The sequence below is a fragment of the Rosa chinensis genome, chromosome 1, assembly GCF_002994745.2.
Source record: "Rosa chinensis cultivar Old Blush chromosome 1, RchiOBHm-V2, whole genome shotgun sequence".
NCBI classification, from domain to species: domain Eukaryota; kingdom Viridiplantae; phylum Streptophyta; class Magnoliopsida; order Rosales; family Rosaceae; genus Rosa; species Rosa chinensis.
In genome coordinates this window covers 31,631,388-31,658,926 of record NC_037088.1, presented here as the reverse complement: position 1 = coordinate 31,658,926, position 27,539 = coordinate 31,631,388, and the positions used below count along the sequence as shown (strand labels likewise).

The window sequence follows — 27,539 nt, the reverse complement described above, 5'->3', positions numbered from 1 at the left end:
GTAGGAAACTGCTTTGGTTAAAAAAATCACCCACTTCCTTCAAAAAAAAAAAAACCACAAACACACACATGGAGTGTGGGTACATGCTAGTACAACATAAAAATAAGTACAATCAAAACAAAAAACTATACTTTCAATTATACTACTTTGAAAATATAATAACTTTTTACTCAAATAAGAAGGTATGCTCACCTAATGAACAGTTTTTAAGGGACTGTGAGAGACAGTGAATCTGATGACGAAAAATAAATTCCATAATTTTAAGTTGTTATAATTTCAACATTTTAATTTAGTACATATGATTGAGATGCATTTGTCTCTCACTGTCTCTTAAAACTGTCATTTAGGTGAGCAGTCCTGCTCATACAAATACTTACAAATTAAAAGTCGTTTTTAAAGTTATTTAAGTATTTGACAAAATAAAATAAATATTTAAAAAATTTATTCAACTTGTTCTACCTAGATCCTGCCCAAACTAATCAAGGCGGTTGGGCGCCACCTAGCGGCTAAGTGGCCGCCAAAGAGATTTTTAGAACACTAATTCATGCACGCCATCATCACAATTCACGATAAATCATTGATTGCCTATAATGTTGACCAAATTAAAAGCTAATCTAAAACAGCTTTGAGGCAAGGAGACTCAAATAATGCTTTCCTAAATGTATGACATCATGTAGGGCTGTCAATTCCGACACAACCCGATAACACGACTCGAAACTCGCACGAAATAAAGCGGGTTGAACCCACACGATTAAAACTTGGTCGGCGGTGGGTCAACCCTCCATGACCCATTTAATAAATGGGTCGGCCGTCTAACCAGATTGTGCTATGTTTCTTCTTGAAATTTTAGATGTTCGGAGTATTTGATCATAATATTACACAATTTGAAATATTTCACTTTTTAATTATTAGATTTAATTATTTATGAATTATATATAATTATTTATATTCTTCGTTTTGTGGAGTTTTTAGTGAATTTAATTAATTTATGCATTTTTTTAGTTAAATGGATCCCATTGTTAAAGCTTAAATGAGTCATTTTATCTAACAAGGCACGACTTATTTATTAAATGAGTTAAGCGGGTTGAAAACGGGTAACCCGTTTAATAAACAGGTTGGGTTTTGGTTTAAATTTTTGACACAATTATTAAATGGGTTGGGTTTAGGTTTATATCTTTCGACACGACAAATATCTATGCAATACGTAGTATACTGGGTTGGGGCGGCTATAAATAGAGATATATGATGATCCAGAACCTTAATTAAGCATATTAAGTCAGTCATTTATCTTATTTAAAAGTCTGAAGCTGTCTTTTCAATTTTTGAGAGGGTTTGAAGGATATAAGTGTACGTGTTCCTCTGTTTAGATCTGCCAATGTTAGTGAAAACACTAGTGAAAATGACTTTCACGGGATTAGTGAGTTATCCGTACACCATTATCCTTTTCCAAAAAAAAAAAGGGAAAATGCAATTAGGTACTAGCTTGCCATGGGTAGACATCGCTTGGATTGTTATTTATCATCATTATCTCATAATAACTAATTACATGATCGATACAAACGTTAATCCTTTTATTTTAAAGGAAAACATCATATATATCAAACTCTATATCAATATATGCAAGTTGTGTACAAACTTCTCTCTTTCATCGAGGTTAGAAAAGGGCATATATATATATATATATATATATATATATATATATATATATATATATAACCTTGCTCAGGTGCGGATATGCAAAATGTATGGATTTTTCATTTTTACCCACTTTTTGATTATATTTTCACATCTTAACCGTTCAGTTTTTAGATCCTAATGTACAGATCATCTCTACAAAATTTCAGCCAATTTGATGATCGTTAAGGCATCCAAAACTGTAATTTACACGAACGAACCGCATCTGTCGAACCGGAACCGTTCGTATTTATAATGATAAATTGCATTTTTGGATGCCTTAACGATCACCAAATTGGCTGAAAATTTGCATAAGTGATCTGTACATTAGGACCTAAAAACTGAACGGTTAAGATGTAAAAATATGATCGGAAAGTGGGGAAAAACTGGAAATCCGCACCTTTTACTTAAGTGTGGATATCCGTAGCCAAGAAGGGCAGTATATATAGTCAAACTCATTGCAATTTCTAATTGCAAATAGGGATTTTGATATAAGTATATCCTTCCAAGTAACTATGGTGAATCATTAAGATGCTGTGGTTATCTTTTTACTCACAAACACGCAAGATACACACAGCTAGAACAGGAAAATCCAGCCTTTTTCTTTTTTTTTGAATAGTAAAAATCCAGTCTTTTGTTGTGCAGCAAATAGTCACCATGATTTGCAAATACCCTACTAAGATTCGTTTGCTTATAAAATTCTCTGAGCCACGTGAATATGCATGCATAACGTACGTACTGTCCAAATCAATAGCACATGATACAACTCTGACCTTAAATCTTTCTGCATTCGGATCTTTTTCATATTCAGATTCAATAATGATACTTGCCCACAAAGAAGTAATAATGAGGTATATGTAGCTGTAAGGCAAAGAAATTAATATGGGCTGTTGATGGAGATGAGTACGTACACCAATAACTATGTATCCTTTTCATGTTCTATTATATGCATGACTGGTGGGTGGGAGTGCTTCGTTTCTGATCGGTTGGTTTGGGTCAGATTCATCTCTGATCGACGAGATGTGACATATAGCTCACCAGCTAATGTATGTACATATAGACTGGTCCCTTTTTTCATGATTATATAAGATCACTGCCAGATTATATAAGATCACTGCTGATTCAGACCCTTCGACTCAGAGAGAGATTAATTAGGTACTTACACTCACTGGCTATGCTGCTGTCGATATTTTATTGACGCTCGAATGCCCTACATGCACCAGTTTTTGCCCTACATGCACCAGTACTGCATATATTTACTCTTTTTGTTTTTAGTTCAAAAACTCGAACTCCCAAAACCACCTTGTTTTTTGAACACAAATGGTAAAACTATTGGGTGAAAATGAAATGAATTCCCAAATTACCAACTAGCAAATTAGGGTTTGTGAAAGCTACTAACAGGAACGTACGGAAAAGGTAGGCAACCCTTCTGTTTTTCAGGTCAGATCTATGTGCTAGCTCGCTAGGTGCTATCTGACATACGATCCACCTCAATTCCATGAAATTTTCTGATTTATAAAATTTCACGAATTTTCAACTCTAACTAATAGTTTAATTAGTAAGGAATAAAAAAGGGCGAGATGAGAGGAGCCAGGATAAAGACAGCTGGGTCCATCAGTACTGAAGCATAGAGGCAGTCTTAGATGCCGACCGAGAAGCCTCCCTGCTTGCTCATTCTGAATATTCAATCTTGGCCGGCATGCTGGCTCTAGGTTACAGGACATGACTTGTTGAGTTTAATAGCAGCAGCAGCAACATGCATGACCAAAACGTTTTAGGCAGTTTAGTGTTAGGTTTTGATGTTCGTATTTCCAACTTTCGGATGTATGTACTTCCAACTTTTGAATTATTAATGATCGAACCATACTGTTTGCTAGACAAAAAAGAAAAAGACTATAAGGTCTCCATGCCTATGTCTTCCTCATTTCTCTCTTGTATCTTCTCAATAAAAATAAAAACTGAACACAATATCTCTTTTTTCTCTTTCAGACTAGATGCACGATTCCATGGTCTCTACAAAAGACAATAACTCTTTAAACACTCCATCTGCTTTTTTCCGACCAAAAGAAAGTAAACACACTAGCTATCTGGCTGATCAGTTTTTCAATCATTCAGCACTAAGTTTGTGAGTTCCAGTTGGATGAAAATTGTGTGCTCTATATATTATTGCTCCTTTACATCTTCAATTCACAATCATCTCCCATCGTTGTCCATCTGAATAGGCACCACCCACCAAGCAGAGCTTGGAGACGTTCGGACGTTGGTTTCTTTTCAGCGCCCATCTTTTATTAATTTATTTACATGTTCTTTCAAGGGAAACCGCAGGAAAATATAGGTTGGCTCACGGCTCCATCTCGGCCAGCATCCTGTTCTATAGAAAAAACAGTAACATTTTTCAAATAATGAGCCGCCTATTGCACCAAACTAAAAGTTAATCCCAATTGCCCAACTCCAAATTAAACATCGATCTAATCTATATGTTAAGGACTAGTTTCATAAATGCTTAATTAAGATTGAGTTTCTGGCCAGCTATGTTTTGTGCATAAGAAGGCAACTCGAAACTGGAGACTTCAGACTATCATTCAAGATTTTTGTTTTGGCTAATAGACGTCAAAAGACCAATGACTGCCTTTGAAAGTACTTTCTTTTTAATATACAGAAGCCAAGTTCATGGCAAATTAATGCATGTGATAGATAACTTCAATCATCGAGTGACCACTAGATTTGACTCAAGTCTCCCGGCTTACTAGCTCTTGGCTATTAATTACAATTGTATATACCTTAAGGCCGCGTTTGGTTAGAGGAAAAGAATGGAAATCAATTCTTTGCTCTTTCTATGGGAAATTGCAATTCCCATCAATTTTATTTTCCAGTGTTTGGGAAGACTAGAAATGTAGTCAGAATATACTTTTTAGTTACCATTATAGTGTTTGGTTCTTGTAAGGAAAGGAAACAAATCCAGAAATGCTATCAATTTTCCAATAATACCCTCATACTAATGAGAAAACTTAGAACACAATCAAAATTGAGCTTCAAATTCATAATTTTACCTTCTTTTCTTTCTTTAATAAGTTTTATTTCATACTGGGGCTTTCAATTGGTCTTTTGTAGAATATCTTTCAATAATGTCGTTCCTCAATAATATACATCATAATGTATATCATGGCGACAAAATTAAGTAAATCCTTAATATTGTCCAGCATTAGAAGAATCCTCCATAATGTATATCATGACGACACATCTATGGAGTGATATCTAGCAACTGCCTATCTTGTTCAAGTTAAAAAAAAAAAAAATCAATAACTAAAAACAGATGAAATCAAAAACCAAATGCACACTGCATATTATATATATATATATATATATATATATATAAGAGAAGAAAGAAATGAGATGAATTTACATGAATATATCATATACAATTAACCGATAAATAAGAGAATAATAGATAAAACTAGCAAGTATGAAATACACTACACTTTTCCACTTTTAGATTTGCTTTCATTTTTTTGGCAAAGTTAGATTTGCTTCCATTAATCAGTTTTTCTTATAGCTAGTTAGATTTGCTTTTTTTTTTTTTGGCTTTCAATGATCCTCTAACAAAGCCTGATTCAATTTTGCTTTGATTTCATTAATTCAAATTAGTGTTTCATATATATTTTGGCGGAGAACAACTATGTAAGAAGTAAGATGATCGAAAAGAGAGCGACGGAGAAGAAAGGGGAGGAGAAACATGAAGAGACAAACTTACCCTTGAAAATATGCCAGTTTAACATAGTCATTGATGGCAGGTACCTAATTTGGGTTGGATTTTCAAACCCATCATTGTGATATTTTGAAAAGTATAAAAACCTTATTTCAGAATATACATACCTCAAGTACTGTTCTTGAAATTTTCCAGCCCCTGACATTATAGCAACAATAACGAGTCTATGCATAGAGTCATAGACTGTCTCTTTAAGATTCATGAACAACAACAACATGCATGTATCTTGCTGACTCAGACCCTTGAACGATCAATTAAGACTATATATGGTACGTACCACTCACTATCTCGCTGTCCAAAGTCATAAAATGTAAGCCCGGCCTACATGCAATCATGCATCGAGTTTTGCTTTCTGGGATTGCCTATATTCCTAATGTAGAAAACACTTTCTGCGTAATTCACTCTTGTTAGTTGATTCAATGTTAATCGATCACAAAAGACAACCTACACTAGCTGTACATATGTCTGCTCTTTCAGGCAAAAAGAAAGAAGACACACTATCTGCCTTTCAAATTCAATAATGTGGCTAGCGCTTAAAGCTTTGGTGAGTTCCAGTTGGATCGAAAATGCGTGCTTCGAAATAATTCCTTGATATGCTTTGTATTATGCGGGGCACGTTTCTGCGTCTTCAGTTGAATCAGTTGACCAATACATCTGTCAAACCGTCTAATCTGACATTTCTATGGAAACAATTTTGAAGTGTTCATTTTCACGAGGTACTTTTCATAGTGTTTTAGCCTCATGCAATACTTTGTATAGAAAGCATATATGAAATGTTCAAATTAATAATTGTGTTCTATCTCTAGTGCTGATCAGCTAAAGTTATTTCCTAAGTCCGATCAAAGATTGGTCGCATATATTCTCTTTTTGATGAAATGATTGTATAGGCATATCGTACCAGTAAAGGATTTTAGGGTTTAGTACCATGCACATCATGCTAAAATGCAGGCACTCAGGCAGCAGGAAGTCGTCTCAATTACTTTCGCCAAATGCAAGTATTTTAACTTGCAAAAGCAAACAAAAAGCTTTGTGCCCCCAAGAGAGCTACAAAAGCCATTAAAACCACTTTAGTCTTTGTAGCCAATTAATTAATTACTGATTTAATTACCTAAATTATTTCAGTGGTACATAAACGGCCTCCCTATCACTCAGAGTGCTAGTTAACGCAGTCTTCAATGTTTCCAAAAGATTATTAAGCACTAAAAGACACTAATCCACGTTAGTATTGATGCGCACGTGGGCTATTGATCTGAGGGTCAAGGGTTTTGAATATTTTGATGGCCCTATTGCAAAATATGTAAACAAAGCTAAAATATATGACCCTACACAACAAATATAATACTTTATATACCTGAAGGTGGTAGGTGGTTATGATATAATTAAGGATTAATTTCAGTTTACCTTCTTGAGATTTATGGTCAACATCATGTAACATGGTGATTTCAATTTAATCAATAACACCTCTATATTTTGAAATTTCATCAACCGTATCCAATTTTTATTGCTCCGTCCAAATTGGACGTTAACTGCTAACATGGACGTTCATTCTCCCATGCTTGGTCCACCTAGAGGGCTAAATTACGTTTGTAACCCTCAGATCTATTTAGAATTTCAAAAATACAAATAAGACAACATTAAAAAGAAAAAAGAAAAAAAAAATTAGAATAATAAGTATTACCCCATGACAGTCTAATGCACTACCTTCACCTAGGTCCATCACCCACCTCCGCCATGACCTTTGCCACCAGATATAGAAAGATGATGAAGACCTCACTAGTGACCTAGTAGATGATGAAGATTTTTCATTCTTGAACAAGTCAAACCCAAATCCCAAATTGAGGAACTTCTCCACTCCCTTGGTTTTCCTCGGCAGAAAATGCAGGACTCAGACGGGTCAACCAGGTTTGAGAGCTTCACAACGAGGAGGATTTGGCGGATCAGCAAGGCAGAGACGGACTGGAATTCAGGGATCCTAGTCGGGTGGGGCGGGTCAGACCATGCATTGTTGGGTCCGATGAAATCTTGGAGACCCAATAACGAGAACAGGGTGGTGATCAGCGACGAGAAATTTCGGTTGCTCTAGCACTATACCGGAAAGAGCTAAATCTGAAATTCGGAAAAGTTATGAAGAAGATGATGGTTATTTTGAATTCTTTGATGGGTATTTGATATTTGGTCAGCTTGGTCTAATTTTGGTTTGCAGGTTATGAGTTTCACTGGTCGGAGTAGAGGGATGAAGGCGGGGTGGGTCGATGAGGACGAGCTCGTCGACGAGGTCCTGGGTAAGGATGGTCTGGACGAGTCAGTTTTGTGGCGCTAACTGTGAAGCTGAGTCGAAGAGTGAGTGGAATAGTAGAAGATGAGTTCGTTCGTCGTGGGATTTTATTCTAGTGGCGATATGACCATTTTAACCCTTAAAGTGGGCCTCATCACTAGAGTTAACGTCCATTTTGGACGGAGCAATAAAAATTGGACACGGTTGATGAAATTTCAAAGTATAAAGGTGTTCTTGATTAAATTAAAGGGAAAATTTTGCAAATAGTACACCAAGTAAAGGCCACTAATAATTTCTATACATAAAGTTCCAAACCGAGCATTTTGGTACACGGACTCTCGAGCTCAACCCATTATGTAGACATGACGTCAATGACGTCTCTTCAGGTTTTCCCCCTGAGCACCCGACTTTTCCTTTCTTACACTAGGCACCCAGCTCTCTCTCTCTCTCTCTCTCTCTCTCTCAATCACACTATGGGCACCCATCTCTCTCAGTTCTCCCATCCCAATCCCGATCACCTCTGCAATTCCAACCATTACCATCAATGCACACCCTTCAATCCTCAAGCTTCTCCGCCGAAACCATCTAATCCCAATCCCGACATTCAATAACATTTCTCACCAAACCAAAGCAGCACAAGGTAACAACAAGGTCTCTCATCTAATCAATCGCTCCTCTCTTCTCCTTCTTCTTCTTCTTCTTCTTCTTCTTCTTCTTCTTCTTCTTCCTCCTGTTATTTTCTCCTCACTCATCTCTTTGTAATTTCAGACTCTCATCAATGGAAACCTCTCCTAGAAGAGGGACCAACCCAAACCCTCTCTCTCACTATGGGCACCCATCTTCTCAGACCTAATTTCTCTCTCCTCACCTTTGTCTCTGCGATTCTTTCTCTCTCTAGTCTCAATTTGCTAGAAAATCTTAAGAGGTTGTGATGAGAGTGTGGGAAGAGAGCATCCAGAAACGACAAAAAAAACTTGAAACAGAATGGGTGGTTTTACACCGGCGACGTCGGGGTTGTGCACCCGAAAGGTATCTGGATATGGGCGTAGGGATTGTGGTGGTGATCGGTGGTGGAGATGGGGCTGAGATTAACTTAGAGTTAGGGATTTGGTGGATTAGAAGAGGGGTTGAGTTTGGTGGGTGAGAATTTGGAAGGTGGAGGAGATGTGGTGGTCGCTGGGGTCGGGCTTTCTGGGTTTGGGTACGTGGGGGAAGAGAGAGAGAGAGAGAGAGAGAGAGAGAGAGAGAGAGAGAGAGACGAGGGGGGGGGAGGGAGAGGGAGAGAGTCAGAGGAGATTGTTTCTCTCTCTCTCTTTTTTTAACCAAAAAAATGAGCAGGAGTGTGAGAGTACTAAATTACCCTTTGACAAATGAATAATGACATTTGAGTTAACGGCGTTATTGACGTCGTGTCTATATAGTGGGTCGGGCTCGAGAGTCCGTATACCAAAATGCTCGATTTGGAATTTTGTGTATGAAAATTATTAATGGCCTTTATTTGGTGTACTGTTTGTGAAATTTTCCCTAAATTAAAATCACAAGGACTAACATGATGTTGGCTGTTAAAGTGGCCACAGTTGGAGCATTTCACATGCGCCGAAGGGGTTTATCTTGGGCCTAAGAAGCCTTTAAGTTCCCCTTGACAAAGTCAAAAAAAAAAAAAAAAAAAGCATGATGTTGGCCTTAAACCTTAGAAGTATAAACTGAAATTATTCCAATAATTAACAAGTAAATTGATTGCATGTACTATGCAGTCAGAATCGAGGTAGATGACTTATTTTATGTGTAAGGAATTCCCTGAGGGAGACGGAGTCATGGAGAAACATATGATTGAATGTGGAATATTATCATTCCACGTATGATACATGCATTTTGTGTTGGTGTTTTTTGTTTGTTTCATACAACAGTTGAGCTTATTAACTTATTGTTTTTCAAATCACAATATGTTATTTAGTGACCTGACATTAGGATGAGTACATTGTGTTTCTTTTTTTTATTTTTTATATACGGTAAGAACATCAAATTCTTGATTTCAACTATAATTGATGTTAAGACTTTCATGCACGTAACATGACAACTCTAAAATAACTGAAGAGTTAATATAAAAAAATCTGCTATAAATGCTATAAAAATAATATCTTTAAAATTAACTTACAGAAATAGAGGAACTCTAGCTTTCATGGCCTCATGGGTGGTTTTTGGGACATGAGTGCAAGAGATCGAGGTAGGAACTTTTCATATGATAAATTAGTATGATTAATTGATTCTTGAAAGAGAATGTTTGTTATGACTATCCGTAATTAGTTGCTTGATAGAGATCTGATTGTTGATTCTTGAAAGAGAATGTTTGTTATGACTATAGAGTAATTAGTTGTTTAATAGAGATCTGATTGATAATTATTGAAAGAGAATGTTTGTGATGATTATCAATAATTAGTTGTTTGATAGGATTGAGGTTAATTATAGTCTATAGACAAACTTCAAATGTTGATTGATTAATTTAGTTTATGTAATTCATGATGGCCAGAGTTTTGTCTTAAACCAAAAAGTCACGTCTGACCGATAAAATTTATTATCATCGATCTGCAAGGGTGGAGTGATTTTTTTGCCCTCTATAGCCATATTGCCCTAAAATACTCATTACTTTTAACACACTCCCTTACACCACCCTAACTCAAAGTATCATGAAGAGGAGATATGAGGTTTGAATTTGTTAGATCCCCTTCTAACATAGAAGTTTGGGGAAAGTGTAAATAACGATCAATAACATTATCTCATATTCCCATTTTGGCTTGATAATTTCCAAATTCCAAGTATTTCATTCCACCATATTTTTTTAGGGACAAATTTTGTGGTTCATTCTCTAGTAAATTTGAGACATTATACTTAATTTTTTTTTTTTTAGTCTGCCTGTCTGCCATTATGCTCTTCCTCTCTCCGGCCTCTAGCTCTGCCTTCCATGCCAATTTAATGAGTTTGGGGGTGGATATTCTACAGAATTTTGTTTGCTATATCAAAAAAAAATACTAGCCATCTGGTTGATCGATCAGTTTTTTTCAATCATTCGATTAGCACTAAGTTTGGGAGTTCCAGTTGGATGAAAATTGTGTGCTTTATATATCATTATTCCTGTACATCCTTACAATTGTCTCCCAATTGTCTCCCATCGTTGTCCATCTGAACAGGCACCACTCACCAACTAGACCTTGAAGACGCTCGGCTGGGTTTCTTTTCGGTGCCATCTTTTATTAATTTACATGGCAAGCCCCTGGAAAATATAAGTTGGCTCACAGTTCCATCTTGGCCGGCATTCTGCTCTATGGAGAAAATGTAACCAATTCCAAATAATTAACCGTCTGTTATATTAAGCTAAAAGTTAAACCCAATTTCCCAACTCCGAACATCGATATAATCTATATGTTGAGCAGATTAAGTAAGATTGAGCTCCTAGCCCGCTAGGTTTTGTGAATAAGAAGGCAACCGAAACTAGAGACTTGATTGATCGAGACTCATTCAAGATGTAAATACACATTTTTCTTTTGGCCAACAGACGTCAAAAAACCAATTACTGCCTTGATAGTACTGTCTTGTTTATATACGTACAGAAGCCAAGTTCATGGGAAGTGTGATAGATAGCTTCAATCACTTAAACCAGATTCAACTCATTGTCTCCCCGCTTACTGGCTCCTGGCTATTAATTACAACTGTTTGTAGCTAAAGAGAATGGAGGTTGTTTAATCATTGTGGCATCAAATATATATATACAGATCCTATCCAGAGCGAGACATCGCTTTGAAATTTCAGAGCGAGGTTAGGGTTTAGGGTCACTTTTCGGTCGCATATCCACATCTCAACCGTTCAGTTTCTAGGTACAAATGTATAGATTATCGCTGCAAAATTTCAGCCAAATTGATGGTCGTTAAGGCATTGATAACTCCCTTAAAGCTAGTACGGTTCAGGTTGGACAGATTCAGTTCGTCCATTGGTTTAAGCGAGTTAGATACCTTAAAGACCATCAATTTCGTTGAAATTTTGCAGAGATGATCTATACATTAGTACCTAAAAACTGAACGGTTGAGATGTGGATATGCGACCAAAAAGTGACCCTAAACCCTAACCTCGCTCTGAAATTTCAAAGCGATGTCTCGCTGTAGATAAGATCTATATATATATATATATATATATATATATATATATATATTAGTTGCTGCTCATCATACAAAAATAATATCTATATTAAATTAAGGCAATAAGACACAAATCTTGCCCTTGGGGTTAGTTCAAGCAGTGAGAGGGAGTGAATTAGGATTATAGATTCGAAACTCCTATAACTAAAATAATAATAATAATAGGGTGAGGCTATTGCCACCCTATAATTTTCTTTGTTCACCCTACTTGCTCATTACACCCTACATTTTAATTTCAATTATTAGATTTACTTATCCAACCAATTTCTCTTTTCAGGAATATCCTCCATCATATAACATATCAAATTAAAAAAAAAAAAATTTGTTTAACAAAAATTTCTCATTTGTTTTAGAGAAACTGAATTTGGGAGGAATTTGCTGTGTGTTCTCATTGATAATATGGGTCTCTTTATATAGAGGATTACAATGCATAGAATCTCAATCATACAAGGAAAGTAATTCTACATTGATTAGGATTCTAGATATTTCTAATTAAATCCTATTACCACTAGGTCAAGTAACCTAGAGTTTGGGCTAAACACAAATTAGGTTTTCCTTCAACACTCCCCCTTGTGTTGCCCAAACGCGGTGCTTTTCTCGTTGCCTCGTTAAAAACCTTGCCGAGTAACAAAAACCCAGTGGGACAAAAATAACCTCGGTCGAAGGGGAAAAAGAGCACAACACACCCTTCACTATTCGAGACGAACATGTAGACATCTCCCCCTGATGTCTGCACCTCCCCCTGATGACTACGATCATGGGAGTTCAGATAATTTCCGCAAGCCAATTCTTGCCACATGTTTCTCGAACGTGGTATTGGGCAATGACTTAGTAAACAAGTCTGCCTCACTGTCCTCAGATCGAACCTAGTTCACTTTGATCTCGAGGAGTGTCTGTTGTTGCTAATTATGCTTGGTGTTATCGCTATTGATGTAGCCTTGCCTCATTTGTTCAAAACAAGTAGCATTATCCTAAATGCTCGTAGGCTCATCTGTGGTAGACTTCAAACCACAATTGTTCGAACATGCGTAATTGTGGATCCAATCCATATAAATTCACGAACCACTTCGTGAAGAGCAATGATCTCTGCATTGTTCGAAGATATAACGACTACGGTCTGTTATGTAGACCTCCAAGATATCACGGTCTTTTCCCATGGTGAACACTTAACCAGTTTGGGAATGACCATTGTGTGGGTCAAAGAGATACCCAACATCAGCAAAACCTTCCAAAACACATGTCGTTTTGGGATGGGGATAGAGAACGCAGGCCAGCGTTGGCGGCGTTTCTGGTGTGTGATGGGTCCGAATCCATCATCTCTTTGTAGGGATAGAACAAGCCCATATCATTCATACATCTCAAGTATCGAAAGATATCTTTTACACCAATCCAATGGCGTCGCGTTGGCACAGAGCTATATCTAGCTAACAAGTTCATAACATATGAGATGTCCGATCTTGTGCATTGAGATAAGTACAATAATGCGCCTATTGTACTAAGTAAGACACTTTTGCCTCTAGCACATCTTCATCATCATCCTTTCGACGAAGATGATCCTTTTCAAGATCAAGACTACGGACGATCATGGGGGTGCTCGAAGGCTTGACCTTGTCAAAATGCCTAAGCATCTATCGACACGATGCTCAAGTTCCAAACCGAGCCATAATCGTGTTCTCCCAAAATCCTTCATCTCAAACTACGGATTTCAAGTGTTCAGCGGTTTCCCTTAACTCTTTAAGGGCTTCTAATGAAGATCATGTCCATCATGAACCTCGATAGAATCCAAAACTTGTCATAGAAACGCGTGGGCATATCCCTTCCCAATCAAGTAGTCACTTTAGTGAGTGTTTCAACCTCTTTGTAAACGCGCTCCATGGTCTAGAGCCACTTGACTTGGGTAAATGAAGTTCGCCATGAACCTTCATGTATATTCCGTATCTAGATCCCTATAGAGATACGTAATGACCACATTTGTAAGCTGCATGTTCAGTTATTCGGAAACTACCAAACTGACAGGGTAGTGGAGTGCAATGACATCCATTACGAGAGAATATGTCTCATCGTAGTCGATTCCAGGGCGTTTTGTGAGAAGCCTTGCGTCATAAGGCGAGATTACCATCTCTTTTTCTCACTACGCTTTCTAACGAAGATCCATTAGTTAACAGGTTTTATATTAGGAGGTGTTAGCATCTCTAGCTCGAAAACCTTCCTCTTCGTTAGAGAATCCATCTTAACCTGGATCGCATCTTTCCATTTAGGCCAAAAACTCTCTACGTTGGCATTCATTCATCAACGGAGCGTGGTTCGATATCATCTGACTCAACAAACTCATGCGCAACAAAATACGCAACTACATCATCAATTCTGATGGAGTTCTATCCCACGTCTCATGTACAGTAGTGTAAGTTCCATAGAGCTCTATATTCTCAGGAATAGGTTCTAACGTTGAGGCGTCCCCCAACGATAACCATAACCCGGAAGATACTCATGAGACGGATTTTGAGTCTTGATGATCAAAGGATTGGAATGTGCCAAAGTATCCTTCGAACCCACGTGCCTCCCACGCATCCTAGTTGGGGCCATGGCCTGTAACGCCAGAGTGCCACTCTCTTTGGCGTTGGCGCCATGCCTACCTCCGTGTAGGGTGGCGCTACGTCCTCTCGTAGGGACGTCCTTCCTTGCAGGCATGTTTGCAACATATTTGTGTGATCTCATCACTTTAATAGGGATCAAGATGAGACATAGTGGGGACAGACTACGACAATTCTTGTCGTTCCTGTTGAACATTCGTGTTCTTATCTCCCCCTAACGACGGGAAGACTGTCTCATCAAAGTGACATCCGCAAATCTAGCGGTAAGGAGATCGCCTAGCAAGGGCATTTAAGTGGCGGACGATTGTTGGAAGTCTCAAATCCAACGTAGTTGCCCATTCGTCTGTAAGGACCCATCATAGAGCGCTGTGGCGGTGCAATTGGCACAAAAATGGCTCACTCAAATGTGCGTAAGTACAAAAGACGTGTACCCAGTCACTAGCTGTAACGCAGAGGTACATTGAGTGGCATTAGGTCGTAGACGAATTAGCATAGCTGCATACGATATTGCATCACCCCAAGCGAATGTAAGAAGATTGGTGCACATTACCAATGTTCAGACTACCATCGTAGTCATTTCCGTGAGACCATTTGGGTGTGTTCATGGGAATGTGATGTCCAACATCAAGCCCATTGCAATATCTATCGAAAGTTTTTCGATGTAAACTCTCTAGCATAGTCAAATCCAATTGACTAAATAGGGTGATTCGGGGAGTGAGCCCGTTGTTGTATGATATGTGCTAGGAGTGTAGCATAAGCAGCATTACAAGTGGACAATGGCACAACACGTGACCAGTGTGTTTGCGTGTCAACCAACATCATGAGATATTTAAACGTCCGCAAGTTGGTTGAATCAATCCACAAAATCCCTACGGATTCTTTGTAAGAACACAATGAGTAATGTCATATCCTTTGCATAGGATGGTCTCAGTCCTAATTTCCCTAAGGAACAGGCTTTAGTAAAACGAGCGAGAGGCTTTAAAAGCAACCAATGAGAATTTTGGTTAGGCCTGAGCGTCTGAAACGCTATTTTGAAGCAAGTTGGTGATTGCAGCATCACCTAGGGCGCCATCACCATGATGGACGCCATCCATGGAGTCATGGATAGGGACTACGCCAACCCTAGGATGGTGGTGGACGGAGTCGGTGCCCTAGGCAGCAGCGTCGGTCACACTTAGTCTAGAAATCAACTTGTGATTCATGCTTCGTTTCGCTCGAAAGAAATGATGTCCATGTGAAGTCTTTTGTAGACGGATCATCATACCATGACTAGGATGATCTATCCTGTCGTGATAAAGCCAATATGTGTCTAAATCCAAGAGATCTTCTCTCATAACTTTATTGGATTTAATAGCTCGAATAGTGACATAAAGTCCACTAGAGAGACACATAAACTTCTCTAAGATGTGTCTTTGTTCGCAATCATTAGAGGTAATGCAAATGAACTCATCTCCGTTCTCTACATGCATTTTCGCATGGAATTCGTTGGCTATTCATAGGGTACTATTTGCCCTAAGAGCGTAGAGAGTTTCTGTGACAACTGTAATCAAGGTGCCATTTGGTAAGTGGAACTTGGGCTATTCCATGTCCTTGAATTAATATTGATGGTCTAGCCATCGTAGTCACAAAGTCATATGCTCAGAATCAAAATTGAGTCATAATGAAAAGGACTCGAAATTTTATTCATAAGCCAACGGAATACATCATTGTTTCTATGATCAAAGAAAATCTAATCCAATAAAAAGTAATATGGCAATCGCCTACAACTCTTGGAAAATAAAAGGACTTAATCAAAATCGCCAGTTTCTGGGTCTTGATCCTTGTAGTCTTCCACCCTTAGATCTAGATCGCCATCTTGATCTTCTTGTGCCATGTAATTCACTTCCCCTTGCTTCACGATACGTCTTGTATGCGTTTGCAACATTCTGGGGTGCGGTACATGATTTGGCCCAATGTTCAGTTGATCCACATCGAAAACAAACATCATTATGGTCAGGCTCCCTTGATCGAGGCGCCATTGGGGCGCGATTTGGACGACCTATCCTCTTGGTGGCGTTACCACCATGGTCGGAGGCTCCACCTCTCTCTCTCTTCGCACATTGACCTCCACGGTTCCGTGCACGCCTCTCTTGGTGATTTCCTTCCTCTTTAGGGCGAACATATGGACCAGAATGTCCAGAATTGTCCCTATCCTTAGGGTTTCGCTCCTTACGTCCTCCATTAGGGGCGCGACTATAGTTAGCCTCCGGAATAGGCTTAGTTCCCACGGGTCTAGCATTATAGTTCTTCACAAGGATATTGTTGTGCTTTTCAGCTACGTTCATGGCGCCAATGAGCTCATGAAACCTTGTGATACGTCCTGCATTTACATCAATCCGATAATTCTTTGAAATCATCAGTGCAGAGACGGGGAAGGTAGAGAGAGTCTTCTTGATCAACATCGTATCAGTTATGGCTTGGCCACAAAACTCCATCAGAGACTTGATACGAAGAGCTTCCAAGTTATAATCAAGCACAGACTTGAAATCACAAAAGCGGAGGCTATGCCATCGCACTTCTAAATCAGGAAGCAGGGAGTCACGAACGTTGCCAAATTGCTGCTCAAGTTCTACCCATAGCTTTCTTGGGTCTTCCTCATTGAGGTATTCATTTTGGAGCGCGTCATTCATGTGCCTTGTCATGAGAATTATGACTTTAGCTTGTTTTGCTTCGAAAGCAGTAGCTTGCTCAATGGAGAGCACGTTCTGACCAGGCTCTTGGATGGCTCCCAGAAGTCCATCAGCCTTAAGATGTTGGCGCACATCTCGGACCCACGTATGGTATCCTGCGCCAGTTGTTTCTAGTGGAACGAAGTTCAACTTGTTCAGGTTACTCATCCTGAAAAACAACACAAGATTAGGGTTAGTTTCGGAGCGAAAATGCTACCACGAAAAACTATTAAATCTCTGAGCGTAGTAGCTTCCAAGAAATTAGGAATTTTTTGAGCGTAGTCGCTTCTAAGAAAATCCGATTCCAAGAGGGATTTTGGATTAGATCGAAACAACGATATATGTGGTCGATCGTTTTCTTCTCAACAAACTCTGAGTTTGGAGGACTCTACAAGCTCCAAGCTTGGAGTGAGCACGAACCCCCACAGTTCGGCTATGGTCTCCCCTATGAAGAAGAAAGGGGGGTAGGAGAAGAGATTTTGGAAGTCCCCGAGAAAAGAAGAAGAAATTGAAAAACTTCACAAAAACGGGAACTTTTAGAAAAGTTTACCTTAAAAAGATGCCGAAAAGTGGTTGCCGGAAATTCACTGTAGCTACCGGAAAGTACTGTAGCTGCCGGAGTTACTGTAGCTGATCGGAAAATTCACAGAAGTTGGCCGGAAAATTCACCGGAAAAGTCGCCGGAAAATAGTTGACCGGAGTTGACTGTTGACCTTTGACCGTTGACTATTGACCTCTGACCGTTAACCTGCTGACGTGGCAGTGGGTCCCTGTTTGCTGATGTGGCAGTGGGTCAGTATGCTGATGTGGCAGTGGAAGTGGGCCTGCGTCAGTGGGCCTCTACCATGGGCTTGGGCTTCTGCTTCTTGGGCTTCTGGGCTTCCTTTCCTTTTTTTTTTTTTTCTTTTCTTTTCTTTTCTTTTCTGCCGGTTTTCTGCAGGATATTTAGTCGGCCGGTTCACGTACTTTTAGGCTGGTTTTCTCACTTTTTCTTCCGGTTCCAGGATCTTTGACTTGAGAGGCTTCTGCGACCAAAATTTGGTGGAAATCGGAGGTCCGGAAGATGGTGAACCGGTGGAATATTTGCTGCTAGGTGTATAGAGCTTCCGTTGGCCGGTTCGGTGGTTTTCCGGCCGGTTCTTGAGGTGCGGCTGCCGGTTCTGGACTCCTGGGATAGAGTTCTTCAAGGTGTGAGGTGGAGGAAAGAAAGACTTCAAGGTTTTGTATTCGGATTCAAGGTTTTTAGCTTCTTGAATCAGGGTTTAGCTATTTATTTCGGGGTTAGGGCTTCGTGCTGATAACGTGTTTTAGAGAAACTGAATTTGGGAGGAATTTGCTGTGTGTTCTCATTGATAATAGGGGCCTCTTTATATAGAGGATTACAATGCATAGAATCTCAATCATACAAGGAAAGTAATTCTACATTGATTAGGATTCTAGATCCTTCTAATTAAATCCTATTACCACTAGGTCAAGTAACCTAGAGTTTGGGCTAAACACAAATTAGGTTTTCCTTCAACATCATTTAATTTATATCAATAAAAAAAATGTCTTAAAATATATTAAAGTTTTATAATAAAATCATAATATGATTTATTTCCATTTTTTTATTTTTTCCATTCAGCGTCAATGTTCGTTTATTCAAATCCATATTAAAAAATTAGTAAGTGCTACTATGAGCAATGAAAAAAAATATTGATTTTTTTTTTCGTGTTTTAAATTTTTTACTTTCGGTGTTTATAAAGGTACTATAAAGATTTTGATGAAATTAATACTAATGGTTTTGTGAATTGAATAACGAATTAACGATGAGGACTAGGGATGACAAAAATCCCCAGCGGAGCGGAGCTCCATTGGATATCCGCCCCTAATGGGGGGAGAATTAGGGGACAAATGGAGAATGGGGATGAGGATCCCCAATCCCCGCTATCTAAGATTGGGGATGGGATTGGGGATGGGGCGGGGATGGTATTGTGATCTCCATCCCCAAACTCGCCCCAATAATATATACATATATTTAACTTATATTTTTTTTTAATTTTTTTTTTTAATATAAATCATAAATATATACATTTATTACTTTACTTTAATAGCTACACTTTTATTTTAATGGTGTTTTGACTTTTGCACTCACTAAAGAGTGAGGCTATTACCACCCTATAATTTTCTTTGTTCACCCTACTTGCTCATTACACCCTACATTTTAATTTCAATTATTAGATTTACTTATCCAACCAATTTTTTACTTATCCAACCAATTTCTCTTTTCAGGAATATCCTCCATCATATAACATATCAAATTAAAAAAAAAAAAATTGTTTAACGAAAATTTCTAATTTAATTTATATCAATTAAAAAAATGTCTTAAAATATATTAAAGTTTCATAATAAAATCATAATTTGATTTATTTCCATTTTTTTATTTTTTCCATTCAGCGTCAATGTTCGTTTATTCAAATCCATATTAAAAAATTAGTAAGTGCTACTATGAGCAATGAAAAAAAATATTGATTTTTTTTTTCGTGTTTTAAATTTTTTACTTTCGGTGTTTATAAAGGTATTATAAAGATTTTGATGAAATTAACACTAATGGTTTTGTGAATTGAATAACGAATTAACGATGAGGACAGAGGACACAACAAAAAGATAAAAAATAAAATTGTAATAAATTGAAAATTGGATGGAGAAGATGAAGATTAATGTTATCAGAAGAGAAATTAAGTAGTTTTGTATTTAATTAGTTATGTATTTAGTTTTCCTTAAAGATTTAAATTTTAGAAAATTAGTGTACTTATTAGTCATTTTGCATTTGGGTAATATAGTCTTTCAATAATTCAAATATTTGTAGGGTGAACAAAGAAAATGGTAGGGTGACAATAGCCTCACCCCTCACTAAATTATGATTATGAATTTAATCATATTTTAAATTTATTTGTTGTAGATTTTGATTTTAAAAAAGACAATATGAGAAAAAATTATTTTATTTATTATATTCTTATTGGGGATTTGTTGGGGGGGGGGGGGGGGGGAGGGGTTTGGAGGTTTAGTCCCCAATGGAGATGGGGACGGGGAATCCCCAATATATTTTTATTGGGGATTGGGGCGGGGATGGGGGTAGAAAATGACCCCGGGGATGGGGATGGTATTGTGATCCCCATCCCCAACCCGCCCCATTGCCATCCCTATGAGGACACAACAAAAAGATAAAAAATAAAATTGTAATAAATTGAAAATTGGATGGAGAAGATGAAGATGAATGTTATCAGAAGAGAAATTAAGTAGTTTTGTATTTAATTAGTTATGTATTTAGTTTCCTTAAAGATTTAAATTTTAGAAAATTAGTGTACTTATTAGTCATTTTGCATTTGGGTAATATAGTTTTTCAATAATTCAAATATTTGTAGGGTAAACAAAGAAAATGGTAGAGTGGTAATAGCCTCAGCCTAATAATAAAGTGTCGAATTTTCTATTATATAGATGCAATCTACATGTACCTAAGTATAAAATAGACTAGGTAATTCTTCCCACACAATACTGTGGGTTTTCTTGCCCACTAAATTTTATACATTCATCATATATTCTAAATATTTCAAAAGCTGGTGTTTAAAAAAAAAAATTGATCGCTAATTCTGTTTTTCAAAAGCGGGTTTTCTTGCTTGCTAAGTTTTATACATTCATCATAAATCTACAGATTTTAATTTTTTTTTTGGGCTAATTACTGTTTAGTACCCTGTGTTTTTGCTCTAACATCAATTCAGTCCCCCGACTTCCAATTTCATCAAAAACACCCCCACACTATTATTTCTCCATCCAATAGGTCCATCCGTGATAAATCAGTCAATTTTCAGCCATTTAGGTGCTGACGTGGCGATCCAACTCAGCCCAGGTGGGGCCCACACGGAAGTGAAATTCCCAAACTGACCCTGGCCAACCAAATATGTAAAAATCCAAAATAGATTCCTATCTTTGAGGTCGGGGAGATTCGAACCCACACCAAGACCTTTCATTTGCAAAAGCCCAACCACCAGACCACTTGCATGGTATTGCAATATTACAAACGAAAATAATATATGTATAATAGTTGAAAAAACTCTCCTTCTCCACCCACCTCTCTCTTCCTCTCCTCTTCTTCTTCCTCTGTACATTCCCAGTTTGCCGGGCTTGCTTTGTTTCCTTCTTTCATGTCGTCGTTGCTTCCCAACCTTTGTCAAATACCCAGTACAACGCCGTATTTGTCCAATGTCTGGTCATGGCGGAGTTTCGATCGATCGGGCTCGGGGCGAGAACTGGTTCTACAACCCGCCCCCGATTCGAGAGCGAAAACACCAGCAACAGCTTCAACGGCAGCAGAAGCTTGAACAGGAGAAGCAGCAGCATCAGAGGCGGCCAGTGTCGGTGGTGGAGTCCGACGACTGTGCTACGTCACATAGTTCCGGGTCAGGTCGGGAAGCGCTCAGCGAGGCGCGAATTTAGATCGGTTCCTTGAGTTCACAACGCCCCTGGCTCGAGCTCATTTTTGGCCCAAGGTATTGGAAAATCATAAATACTTTTGGAAGAAAAATCCTTGTCTTTGAGGCGGTTTTGGTTTTGGTTTTGTTAGAAAACGACAGTTGAATTAGACTAGAACATTCTCCAGATAATGGAAATTTTAGGAAAAGTAGATATATAATTATGTGGCATTGCTGAGAATTTTGAAGTTTCTGAGGGAACTAGAGCCTCTGCCCAGCGCTGCATACCAGACGCAGAAGCAATGACAACATGAAAGAAGGAACCAAAGCAAGCCCGGCAAACTGGGAAGGCACAGAGGAAGAAAAAGAGGAGAGGAGGAGAGAGGTGGGTGGAGAAGGAGAGTTATTTAAACTATTATACATATATTATTTTCGTTTGTAATATTGCAATACCATGCAAGTGGTCTGGTGGTTGGGCCTTTGCAAATGAAAGGTCTTGGTGTGGGTTCAAGTCTCCCCAACCTCAAAGATAGGAATTTATTTTGGATTTTTTCATATTTGGTTGGCCAGGGTCAGTTTGGGAATTTCATTTTCGTGTGGGCCCTACCTGGGCTGAGTTGGATCGCCACGTCAGCACCTAAACGGCTGAAATTGACTGATTTATCACGGATGGACCTATTGGATGGAGAAATAATAGTGTGGGGGTGTTTTTGATGAAATTGGAAGTCGGGGGACTGAATTGATGTTGGAGCAAAAGCACAGGGTACTAAACAGTAATTAGCCCTTTTTTTTTTTTTTTAAATTGATCTTCTAACCAAATCTTTTTTTGTTATATGCTGGTCACAATTGGCTAGTATCAATAAAATTAGCCTACAGTTGTAGTTGAAACAACTTTTTTACATTTTATCCTCCAAGGTGTCATCGTTTGTTTCATCTGCAGCTAGTGTTGGTTGTGGCGGGCTATCACTGCATGTAAATCATAAGGTGACTAATCACAGTGGATAATCTTCCAGAGACAAGAACAAAGCAAAGTAAATAGTGATATTTTCAATTATAATCAGATAGGAAATATGGTATACATAGAAGGCAGGTTTTTCAACTCATGACTGCTAATGGTCCTTACCCGAAATTAGTATGGCAATATGGTACACACAAAAGGCAGGTTTTAGTTTTGAACTTCCCTCCCTAACTCAGACACACAATTTGTAACAAAATCAGTAACAAAAACCATAAAAATGTGATGAAGTATTGTTGAAACCACTACTAGAAAAACAGGTTCTTTCACACGGATGGTATTGTCACAGAGATTCACACGGATGAATATCCATGTATAAAGTGTTATAGTACACACTGAAATCCGTGTGTAAATATTTTTCACTCTGACTATTGTGGCCACATAGGGTTCAAATTGGGACCCAATATTTTATAAGTTAATTTACACAAGGAGTCCGTGTGAAATAAAGTTAAATTTAGAAATTCCTATAAAATTGTCAGATGGTAAATTAAAAATTCAAACAGTTTTCAGTGTGAAATATTAGTTCACACGGATATCTGTGTAAAAATATAAATAAATATTATAAAACCACTTAATTTCATACAGATATATGTGTAAAAATATAAATAAATATTATAATACCCACTTAATTTCACAGGGATATCTGTGTAAAAAATATAAATAATAAAATTCTAATACCAGCTTAATATTTTACACGGATATTTGTGTAAAAATATAAATAATAAAATTCTAATTCTGCATCTCCGATCGAAAGAGTAAAGACTCTATTCTCTCTATCTCCCTCATTCTCATCTCTTTCCGATTTTCTCTCTCAAGAACGAATAGCGAGCTGGGATATTAACATACATACCCAGACACCTAGTCAAGCCGCCTCCAACCTCCAAGCCAAGCCGCCTCCTCCTCCTCTAGACCCTCATCTTGAGCTCCCAAATATGAGCATGGAATCGACTGTGAAGCACACCCTGGTGGTGAAGGTGATGGGTCGGACCGGATCTAGAGGTTAGGTGACCCAAGTCTGAGTCAAGTTTCTCGACGACCAGAACCGGTTCATCATGAGAAACGTCAATGGTCCTGTCCGGGAGGGCGACATCCTCACCCTGCTCGAGTCCGATAGAGAAGCAAGAAGGCAACCGATCTCTGGTCTCCGAGCTCCGCCCCCAGCCTTTCAAGCCCCACTGGCCACCGCTGAACTCAGGGTTGGAGACTTGGAGCACTTCCGAGTCCAGAACACGGAACACAATGAGCAACCTGCAAGGCTGCAACCAGCAACCCCTCTCCGTCGTCTCCTCCTTCTCGGCTCCTCCAGTCCTTCTCTTCTTCTCTTCTGAGTTTCTGATGGGTTCAATTTCAAATGGCTTTGATTTCCTTTTGATGTTGATCTTGATTTTAATGAAGGTAATGATACTGATTGAGTGATTGGGTAGTTAGAAATGGGTTCAATTTCCTTTTGAATTTTTGATCTTGATAACTTGATGTTGATTTTAATTGAGGTAATGATACTGATTGGGTAGTTAGATATGGATTTGATAACTTGATTTCCATTTAATGTTGATTTCTTCTTCAATTGCAGTTTGTAGCTTTGTATGATTCATGACTGTATCTTTTGACAAATTATGGTTTTGTGCATGAGATAAGGTGTGTTGAAGTAGCTGGATGTGTTAGACGCGAAGAGTTAGCTGGTTGGGAGATGGTACTTGAAGCCCTGAAGGGGTGGGTATAATTACTTAGTTAAGCCATTAAATTTCTTAATGTAGTAAGCTAATGATTTCAGGGGTGCCAAAAGTGTGCTGACTAACCTTGGACTGTTTGGTTACATATACAGGTGCGGCTAGAAGCACATACCGATATGTGTTGGCTTTGCGAGCAGCCATAGGTGTGTAACTTGAAAGATAAAATATATGGCTACTGTTTGATTTGAAGGATAAACTGTGTTTGTGTTGGTTTTGGTTAATGCAGAAACTATTAATGTCGTTCGACTTGGAAAAGAAGGTGCATATTGTGTGCAAAAATTTGCTCCCTCTCTGTTTCTGGGTGCTTATTTTGTACTAGACCTAACTTATTTACATGTTTCAGATATATGAAGCTGCTATTAGAGGTCTCACCCCGGTTGAAGTTCCTCTCCCGCTTAAATTTCCACTTCCAAATCCACAAGATCTATTTTCCTTGAAGCCGGGGTCTATATTTGCAAACGATGATCCATCTAGAACATCTGAAGAGGGAAGATCTTCGAGTCTCAATGCAGCCATAGCTGGTGCACAAGCAGCTCCTATACAATTCTCCAAAAAAGCTCAAACTAGGCCGACCTATTTTTTTCTTCCTTCACTTTGTTAAGAAGTCCAAGCCCCACCGAACTTGGAATCCTGGATGCGACCCTGGAAAAATTCCTGGATTTGCAAAATCTCAATGAAGAACGATGAAGGAAAGATATCCAGATTTTCAAAACTTCAATGAAAGACCTAAAACAACATGAAAATAAATGGAGGACCTAAAAATAAATATCTAATATTTGAATAATCTGGAAATTACAAAAATTCAAATGTTTGTAAATTTGGAAGTTAATATATATATATAATTGAGATTCATACGGGACCCACCTAATATAGCTCACACAGACGAGTTTTCCGTGTGAAAGTGATTTAGCAACGCTCGCAACACGTACAAATTCTAAATCTGTGACTGTACTGTGTGAAACTATCTGTACACACAGATTTCCTTGTGTATTTCAATGTATTCACATAGAATTCATCTGTGTGAAAGTACCTGTTTTTCTAGTAGTGAACAAACAAAAAATAGAATATCGATCTAAGGTTCATAATCTCTGAAAGAATTTGTAATTCATTAAAATCACTTGCCCCAAATTAGTTGGAAAACATAAGTTCATCAAGCAAACAAGAACAGCTTTAATCTTGTCTTCTGCTCCTTGAAACCCCAAATGTGATGTGTAAGTCTCCTTTGTAAGAGTGGAACTGAAAAGGCATCCCTTCCCCTTTAAATTTCTAACTTGGGCCTTGAAATTTTCTGCGCGGTTATGAATGTAATGTTACTCAATGATGTAGCATTCAATAGAAAATAAATATATAAATGAATGAAAAAAGATAGAATTTGCCGTGATATTGAAGGTTTAGCAAACTAAGTGTTCACCTCTGAGCTGATGTCCACCAAATGGTCATCAAGGTGATTAATGGTCTTCTCAAAGCCAACAAGAAGTTGAACCTAGTTAAGCAACAAATGTTCAAGAAATCAGCTCCACATGAAATCAAGAAACAAGAGATTCATATTAAGGTCCTAATGCACGCTAATGGAAACTTATTTCATAAAAAATATCAATACACAAGAACATTAACCAAACCCAGAATCAAGTGGCCTCTATGTCATACCAATGTGATGGTGATGGTTGCGTGCATCATTTGCCTTCCCTCTTGAACCGGTCATGAGGTGATGTGCATATACAAAACTGTAGAAACTATGTGGTTCTATTGTCCCAATGTGCAATGGCGGATCCAGGATTGAAGTCTTGGGCGGGCTTGGATTTCTTAAACTATATATATATATACAGATCCTATCCAGAGCGAGGCATCGCTTTGAAATTTCAGAGCGAGGTTAGGGTTTAGGGTCACTTTTCGGTCGCATATCTACATCTCAACCGTTCAGTTTCTAGGTACTAATGTATAGATCATCTCTACAAAATTTCAGCCAAATTGATGGTCGTTAAGGCATTGATAACTGCCTTAAAGCTAGTACGGTTCAGGTTAGACAGATTCAGTTCGTCCATTGGTTTAAGCGAGTTAGATACCTTAAAGACCATCAATTTCGTTGAAATTTTGCAGAGATGATCTATACATTAGTACCTAAAAACTGAACGGTTGAGATGTGGATATGCGACTGAAAAATGACCTTAAACCCTAACCTCGCTCTGAAATTTCAAAGCGATGCCTCGCTCTGGATAAGATCTGTATATATATATATATATATATATATATATATATATATATATATATAGACACACACACACACCAGCAATGCCTCCACATCCTCCTGCCACAAATTCTTTGCCCCAACTACTTGCAAGAAATTCTGACAAGAAATCCATTTTTTCCTTCACCAAACAACACCAATTCCACCAGCTCCTTCTCTTCTAATCAAAACCCAATTCCTATCTTTCATAAAAGCACCAAACACAAACCCAGATCAAAATTCTAGGGTCTCTGCTTTTCTCAAATTCAGCTGGAAATAACTAACTTATAGAGTGTTGAATGTCAAATTCCATAGAGGGCTAATGAAATTGGATACTTCCTTCTGGGTTTTCTTCTTTCTAACGAATTCTTTTGAAAACCATACATCAACAGCAACAATAACAAGATGAGAAAAAGAGCTAGTCTGGAATCTTGGACGGGCTTCAGCCCGTCCTAGTCTGTGATTGGATCCGCCAGTGCCAATGTGGTTCATGGATATTACAACTTACTAACCAAAGTCGGTCAAAGAACTAACTTTGAAATCTCCAGGTTCTCCAACAATTATAGGTTCACCATCACCTCCCGTAATAGAGATCAAGTAAAATAGAGTCACAGCTTGGAACAATTGCAAATATTTCGAGGAATATAGAATAATACTCCTATATTAGGCATCAAATAATTAAATCGCCAACATGTAGAGAATTAAATGAGTCTGGAACTAAATACATGGAAACATAGGAAGATATATTCTCTGTCCATGCAGCAGGAAGAAGTATCCCTTGTTAACTGATACAACCAATTCCACAGAAAGACCAATAATGAAAGCATACTTGTCCATCTTGCATCACTCTCTCACTATCAACAGTGATAAAATATCCTTACTCTCACTCCCTCTAACATTGTTTGCAAACCTAAATATCAT

General features: G+C 38.1%; 1 protein-coding gene and 1 long non-coding RNA gene across 2 annotated transcripts in view; both read right to left on the bottom strand.

Moving 5' to 3' along the window:
• LOC112193503 (putative ABC transporter C family member 15) overlaps positions 1-27,539 on the bottom strand; it is a 59,157-nt gene that overhangs the window by 12,534 nt on the left and 19,084 nt on the right. The window lies entirely within an intron of this gene.
• LOC121050929 lies at positions 25,484-26,130 on the bottom strand. Its single transcript, XR_005804412.1, has 2 exons — positions 25,806-26,130; positions 25,484-25,682 (listed from the first exon to the last, which is right to left on the bottom strand). It is a non-coding gene; the product is annotated as an uncharacterized LOC121050929 (long non-coding RNA).